Genomic DNA, 7,972 nt, shown 5'->3' with positions numbered 1-7,972 from the left:
CGTGTGGGGAGGTGTGCGCGCGCGTAAAGAAGGCGGAGACGCCGCTAAAAGCGTCCCTTGGGGGATGGGGCCGCTGTTGTGCCTAACTTGCCTCCTTTGTGGTCTTTGAGTCTACAAAAGCCACCCGCGGATGGTTGGCTTTATTCCACTGTCCGAAACCAAGGAGGGACTAGTCCCCCCGCCTCGGGCGCGCGCCGGGAGGCGCCGGCTGCGCGCGGACCGGAGTGGGGCATGCCGGGAGTTGTGGTCCCGGCGGGCTGAGGCTGTGGGAAGTGTCGCGGCGCTGCGCTGGCTCCTCCTTCCCAGCCCTTCTCAGCGGTCCCCCGCCCCTTCCCTCAGCCTCCTCCTCCCTAGCCCGCAGCCCAGCGTCCCCTCCCCCCACCCGTCGGGCTCCTCGGCGGCTACTGCAGAGGATTCAGAGCCGAGTCGCTGAGAAGGAGGAGGCTCCCAGTCCCTGCGCGCCATCCGCCACCTTACTGGACACGGGCGAGGGAGCGAGAGCGTCGCCTCTGTAGCCTTCAGAGAAGACAAGGGCATCGCCGCTTCAGCTGCCGCCGCCGCCGCCGTTTTCGCCTGCAGCAGCTCGCCGGTGAGGAGATCACCCCCCCACCCTACCCCGGTCCGCTCTCCCTGAGCCTGGGCCGGTGGTACTGGGGAGAATGAGAGTGGGGACTGCGGAGCCCCTTCGCGGGTTGGGGGAAGGGGGTTGAGGTCGCGATGGAACGGCGGGCTGGCTGGGGAGACTTGTCCAGGCGCGGGCTGGGGGTGGGGTGAGGGTGGGACACAAGCAGGTTGGGGGGGGAGAGACAAGGGAAGGGGACTTTTAATGGGAACGATCTGGGACAGGAGCGTGGGGTTGTAGGGTTGGGGTGGAATTTGGATGGTTTTGGGCGAAATGGATGTTGAGACTGGAGTGGGATGGCTTTTAATGGGGGAGGGGACTGACTGAGGGTGGTGGATTTGGGGTTGGCCTGGAGCAATTGACAGCTTGGGATCTGGGCCGGGTTGCGGGGTAAGGGGTTGATCGTAATAGAGAGTGCGACTGCAGAGTTGGATAGGACCCTGGGGGGTGACTAATTCAGGAGGGTGGAATTTGGGGTGGACCTAGGGCAGGCTGATAGAGGTGGTAGGAGCCGGGGGTGAGGAGGGGCTTGGCATGGGCTGAGACCTGAGCTTGAAGTGGGCGCTTGCCATCTGGGGGTGGTGGAATTTGTTGAGATTTTATGGAATAGCGTGGGTTAGGAGAGCTGAGGAGGTAGAATTCGGGGTTTTCCTGGGGAGTGCTTATGGAGGTTGGAATAGGAGCTGGTGGGGGGTGGGACTTTGAATGAGGGGAGTGTGAGGGTGAGCTGGCAGGAGGGGGTAAAGTAGAAGTTAGGCCCAAAATGGGCGAACAAGGATTGGAATTGGGCGGGGAGGGGAAGGGGGGGAGCACAGTGGGATGGGATTTAGAGTGATCTTAGAACCACTGGTGGCTTCCTGGGTACAGGGTGAAGGCAGAGGGCATGGAAGATGCTTCTGGGCTGGACTTACTGAAAGAATAGTGGCAGGTGGTGAGCAAGGTTGGGGGATGGTATCTTGAAGAAAATGTCCCTTAGCCAAGGTGGCAGAGGGAGTTTTGGAGCAAGAATGTCTGAGATGAACTGGTAGGACTGGAGAGGTGGTTGCTGATAGTGAGGTAGCAGATGTGGCTAATTAAGGAGTGGGAAACCTGGGGTTGTTGGTATGGAGGGGGCAGGGAGGATGGAGAGGGGCAGTGAGCAGTGCTGGGAAGAGGTGGGTTGGATGATTCTGGAGAAGGATTGAGATGGCCTCCAAGAGACACAAGAGGGTTGGGGGTTGGACTTAAATGGACAGCTTTGGAGGCTGTGGTTGGGGAGAGAGAAGGTACATAAAAGACTTTTCTAGAGGACTTCTTAAGCTGTTAGTTTTTGTTTGTTTCACTTGTATTAGTATCATATTTGGAAGTAAACCAACACAAAGGGTAAAGTTGAGAGGGGCTTCAGTTAAGGTAGAATTGAGGAGGGGAAAGTATCTTTTTTTTTTTTGAGGAGGGAAAAGTATTTTCTATTATTCATGTATTATAAAAAGAAAGTTGGAGAAAACCCCACTCCAGTAACTAAAGATGAAGAAGATGAAACTGGAATGTGATAGATGTCTTTCTATTTGACGTCTCTGCCTTCTTTCCTCTCTCCTCCAGGTGCATTTAAAAATTAGTCCTGGAATTTGGTATTAAATAGATTTGATGAGCTTGAGGTGGTTAAGGGAGCATTCCTTGCTTGAGAACTGATGAATGAGACTGAAAAATACAAGGCTGAATTTATTTCCCAGTCAGGCAATGTGCATGTATTCAGAAAGAGCTTAGGCCTTTTTTTTTCGCCTCCTCTTAAAATTGATTGCTTGAAGACTCCATTTATTGGTGTCCTGGTTTGCAAGGCAATTAGGCCCATCATTGTATTGCAGGCTAATAATCCAGAGATGAATCTTGGTACCACCGTTTTATGTAAACAGAGAGAAGACAGAAAATATGGAAATGTCATAAATATTCATTGGTGAGATAGTTTGGTATTTTCATTTGATTCTCTTTTGACATTACCTGATAAGATTTAAAATAATTGGACTATATTTCTGTAGATTGAATTTTCTTCTAAAGGAATTCAGGTGGTTAGAATTCTGTCAGATGTGGATAAAAACATAAAGAATCATTTTTATTTTATTTTATTTAGGAGATGTAAGCGTATTCCATTAACTACAAAAACAATACTTCCATGTATTCATCAGAAATTTTATTTAAAGCTTAATGATATGCTCATTCTCATGGCAGAAGAGTGATGCTGGAAAGTAGAGAAGGGTGTTAATGGAGGAAACATCTTTAGGAAAATAGTTTTCTGGACTTAATTGCATTAACTGTGATATGTTAAACCTGAAATGGCTGTTGATTAGAGCTTAGATTGGGGAAAAATGGGGAGGGATGTAAGGCACCAACGGGATCAAAATAATTCTTTTTTTGTTCAAGCTTCAGCGTTCAGCTTGTAAACAAATCATTTTCCTTGGCCTTCACAATTGAACACATGAAAATACCCAATATTAAGAATCTTTTTTTTTTTTTTTTTTTTTTTTCCGGTACGCGGGCCTCTCACTGTTGTGGCCTCTCCCGTTACGGAGCACAGGCTCTGGACACGCAAGCCCAGCGGCCATGGCTCACGGGCCCAGCCGCTCCGCGGCATGTGGGATCTTCCCGGACCGGGGCACGAACCCGTGTTCCCCGCATCGGCAGGCGGACTCTCAACCACTGCGCCACCAGGGAAGCCCCAAGAATCTTTTTTTTTTTTAATTGTAGCTCCAAAATGGGCAGAATGATTGAAGGTTGGACTTATCCTTGGAATTGAAAGTGTTTTGTTATGAGGAAGCTTTCTGTATTGCAATAAAAATCAGGTTTGAGCAGTTACCCATAATTTGATGAGAGAGTAATCTAACTAATGCAAGCATTTCTCCTCATAACTTTACTCTGGGGTCCAGACGTTGCTTTTGTGGATCTGCAGGCTTGATCTAGAGGTGGGATATTTATATGAAAGCCCTAGCTTTTGAGAGCTCAAAATGGAAAGTAATCGCTTGGGAGAATTGTCTTGGTGGATTTTCTTTTTCCCCCTCACAGCTGTGTTCACCTGTGCAGTAGAAATGTATATAAAGTGTTTTAGTAACTTCACCTCATTTGATTCTTCCAGTATTCTGGTGAGAAGGGGAGAGCAGTGGAGGTATTGGTAGACAGGTACCTTGGTAGAATGAATAGCTTGTTAATTTAGAGGTTGAGAGTCCTGAGTTCAAATCCCCTTTCTACCACTTGATAACCTAGTGATTTTAGTAGTCATTAAAAACCTTTCATACTTAGTGGTAATGGTTGCATAACATTGTGAATGTACTTACTTCCACTAAATTGTACAATTAAATACAGTTAAAATTGTTAAAAAGTGAACAAAAAACAGTTGTCAAGGAGCTTTCAGTGTCATGCGAGAGATAGATGATTTAAATGTCGTGAGAAAAGTGAGGCAAAACTAACGTAGTGGTCAAGAGTGTGGGTTCTGAAGTTTGTCCACCATTTACTACTACCTATGTGACCTTGGGCACAGTGGTCTCATCTGTAAAATGGGCATAAGAGAACTAATCTCATAGGGTTGTTTTGAGGATTAAACAAAAGAATCCATGGTAAGCATTTAATACAATGTGTTACATTGTACACATTAAAAATATTAGATGTTATTATTATTAGATAGAAGAGACTAGAATGTGAATAGCCTTGTGTGTCCTACCGTTGAGTTCTTAGTATTATGATCTATTATTTAGTAAGGAGGTATTACTTTGTATTATTATCTCACAGTTTGTCTCCATATTAGTATGTTGGCACTGTAGTCTAGGAACTTAAAAAAAAAATTTATTTATTTGGTTCCGCCGGGTCTTTGTTGCAGCTCGCAACTAAGCCCATGAGCCTTTATTGAGGCATGCGAACTCTTAGTTGTGGCATGCATGTGGGATCTAGTTCCCTGACCAGGGATCAACCCAGGCCCCCTGCATTGGGAACGCAGAGTCTTAACCACTGTGCCACCAGGGAAGTCCCTAGTCTAGGAACTTTAAACAGTAAAGTACTAAACATATATTAGTTGTTAGTTTCCTCATCTATAAAATAAGAAGAAGAACCGCTGAGAGGTAAAATGACTTGCTTAAGATTACACAGTGAGTGGAAGAGTTTGGGTTACAGCCCTGAAATTCTGATTCTTCAACCCTGTTTATATCTTCTTTTTAAATTGTGAGATAAACCGTATGTATAAAAGTGCATATAATATAAATCTTTAAAGAATGATAGCAAATTGAAGGCCTATGTTTTTGCTACCCAGTTTAACAAAAAGGAGATTTTTAGTACCTTTAAAGCTTCTTGTGATTCCCTGCCTGATTGAATCTCTGTCCTTCTCCCTCAGAAGTAACCACTTTCCTGAATTTTGTGTGAATCATTCCCTTGCTTTTAAAAATAGTTTTACCAAACAAGTATGTATCCTAAACAATATATTTTGTACCTTTATAACTTTATATAAATAGAATCATAGTGTTAAGTATTTTTCTGTGACTTGCTTTTTTCTTATTTATTATCCTTATTGTTAATTTTAAAAGAGCTTTATTTCTTCCACCATTAATTAAAATAACATGCTCATAGCAGAAATTGAAAATTACAGAAAAAGTAAAAGAAGCAATATTATTGTCTATAGGCCATTACTCAGCGACACTTATTTGTATGTATATTATATATACACATATAAAAATATATTCTTTAGTATATGTCTGTAAGTATGCGTGTACATACATATATGGGTAGTCTAGATGGCAAGAGGAAGCCAGTTTGCATTTATGGATGATCAGATTATCCAGATGTGGATCAATCATACTTGGAAATAGGAATGGGAGAGGGTAGTAGCAGCCTTTGTGAGCTGTGAAAGAACAGCATCTTAAGAATTTTTTCTTATTGGCGGATTTTTTATTTACTAGATACTGATTCTTTTAATACCAGCTTAGAGCTTCATGTCATGTTTTGGCAAGTCACGTAACTCTTCTGATCAGAATTTCTGTGCATGTTTCTTTTTGCAGAAAGGCAGCCTGGTACATTGGTCCTCACCTGATTGTACAGGAGGGTCTGTCCTCTGATGTACAGAGTGGACCATGAATAGGAAGTCATTAGTTATGCATATCAGAAGCTTAGCAACCTAAACCCCAAGAATTTTTTGTCTAAGAGATGTGAAATCCAAATGCATTAATAATCTGTTAGAGTTTCAGTTTACTCTCCTGTAAAGTGGGGCTCAAATGAGGTAATAAATGTGAAAATACTCTTTAAACTGTAAAGCACTATATAAATGTTAGTTGGGGTTTTTTTTTTTTTTTTTCCCTCTCTAGTTTACAAAAATGAAATCAGGGCACCCCACACAGAGGTGAAAAGCTTGTCATATTTGGTTTATTGCCTTTCCAAAGGGTTCTTCTCCCAGTGGAGGAGGAATACGTGAAGATCAGTTCACAGTTTCTCCCTTAAAACTTGAAGATTGTTGGATATAGTGGGACAGAGAGGGTGCTAGAGGACTTTCTCCTAGTGAATTTATGGGACCTGGTTCTACATTAACTGTGCTGGCTTGCTCAAAATGAAACAATTGATGCTTTTTGATGTGGAGAATGCAGTATACAACGTTTGCTCTTCACTATCCTGACAAATACAGTCATTTCCCTCTTAGTTTTCTACCTGTAACTTATTACAAGGTAGAGTAGTACAGTGAGATGGATTATTTATGCATATGTAAAAGAGAGATAATACTCAGTTATTGGGTTGTTAATGGATTATATGAGATAAGAAGGACAAAGAACCCGGAACACTGAATGGTACATACGTAGTTGATGCTTAATATGGTAAATACTACTGTTGTTATTTTTATTTTACTTATGAATTGTTTACAGCTAACTTTTCCTCCAGGCTATTCTTTTATTATTCAGTGTTTTCCTGCTGCTATATCTCCCCTTACTCATTTTACATTTGGAATATAAATTTATTTTAAAATGATCATAAGTAAAGCAAAACAAAGAATGTAAATCCTCAATGCATTCCAAGACCAAGGAGCTAGTAGTCGGTGTGTGACAGATATGTTTAAGACATCTGTTCAACAAGTATCTATTGAGTGGTTATTAGATGACAGTCAGGGAGTGCTGGGAGTATGGGATACAAAAATTAAAATTCCCTACTCTTAAGGAGCTTATAGTTAATCTAGTGTGGAGACAGACATGTCACACATAACTGTAGCATAATGGAATAATTGCTATGGTGGGGACCTGGGCAAGGGCCATGGGGAGGATGGAGGTTGACATGGCCTGACCTGCCTGAGAGAGCAAGGAAGAGAGAGATGCTTGGGGGAGTTAATGCTTGAGCTGAGACCTGAAGGATATGTGGATGTACTGGGGAAGTAGAGGTTACGAATGTTTCATGACGTCAACAGCACAATCTTCCTTGATTTTTCCCTCCCAGTGTTCTTGTAGGCCTTACTTTGTACCTTTTTTTAAGGGCTTTCTAGCATATATGCCTACTGTAAAACCAAATAAACCAGGGCTTAACCGCTGGTGGCGCAGTGGTTAAGAATCCGCCTGCCAATGCAGGGGACACGGGTTCGAGTCCTGGTCTGGGAAGATCCCACATGTTGTGGAGCAGCTAAGCCTGTGCGCCACAACTACTGAGCCTGTGCTCTAGAGCCCGCGAGCCACAACTACTGAGCCGTGTGCCACAACTACTGAAGCCCGCACGCCTAGAGCCCGTGCTCTGCAACAAAGAGAAGCCACTGTGATGAGAAGCCCGTGCACCACAACAAAGAGTAGTCCCCTGTTCGCCGCAACTAGAGAAAGCCCACGCATAGCAACAAAGACCCAAAGCAGCCAAAAATAAATAAAATAAATGAATTAAAAAGAAAAAAATAAGGGGAGAGATTCTCCCGTCCCTTTTAAAAAAAGACATGCTGTACTATTATGCCCTTATTCTTTCCATATGTTGTGCCTTCCACCTGGAAAGCCCTCCCCCTACTGAGTTCCTTAATCTTTACTTTGTCCATTAGATGAGCTGTACTAGTTCATGTATTTCATGGTTGTTCTTTCCAGTCTGTTGTTTAGCAGGAAGAGATTTTTGAAGCTTTTGAAACTACCTGATATTTAAGAAGAGATCTTTATTGTTTCTGCTTTCTCAGTAAATGTTGATATTCCTTAGTGTTGGCTCTTTGACTCACTGGACTTTTTAAGTTTCTTTCTTTGAGTAGTGTTGCCCACTCTTTTGGCTTTAACTGCTGCTGTATGGTGATGACTCTCAAAATCCCTATCTCCAGCTCAGACCTCTTTCCTGAGCTCTAGACTTGTATATCTCACTGTCTACTGGCAACCTGCATACATCCATTTTGATGGTCCTTAAATT

The 7,972-nt window shown here is 43.4% G+C and overlaps 1 protein-coding gene across 7 annotated transcripts in view; it reads left to right on the top strand.

Moving 5' to 3' along the window:
• The first annotated feature begins 394 nt into the window (after positions 1 to 394).
• The window catches only part of FAM168A (family with sequence similarity 168 member A), a 235,165-nt gene continuing 227,587 nt past the window's right edge, over positions 395 to 7,972 (top strand). For all 7 annotated transcript variants that reach the window (XM_060159970.1, XM_060159967.1, XM_060159968.1 and 4 more), the window contains exon 1: positions 395 to 589. The gene's annotated coding sequence lies outside the window, so the exon portion shown is untranslated. The remainder of the gene's footprint in view (positions 590 to 7,972) is intronic.

Source organism: Lagenorhynchus albirostris, chromosome 9 (genome assembly GCF_949774975.1).
Source record: "Lagenorhynchus albirostris chromosome 9, mLagAlb1.1, whole genome shotgun sequence".
NCBI classification, from domain to species: Eukaryota; Metazoa; Chordata; class Mammalia; order Artiodactyla; family Delphinidae; genus Lagenorhynchus; species Lagenorhynchus albirostris.
This window is presented reverse-complemented; position numbering and strand designations above follow the sequence as displayed.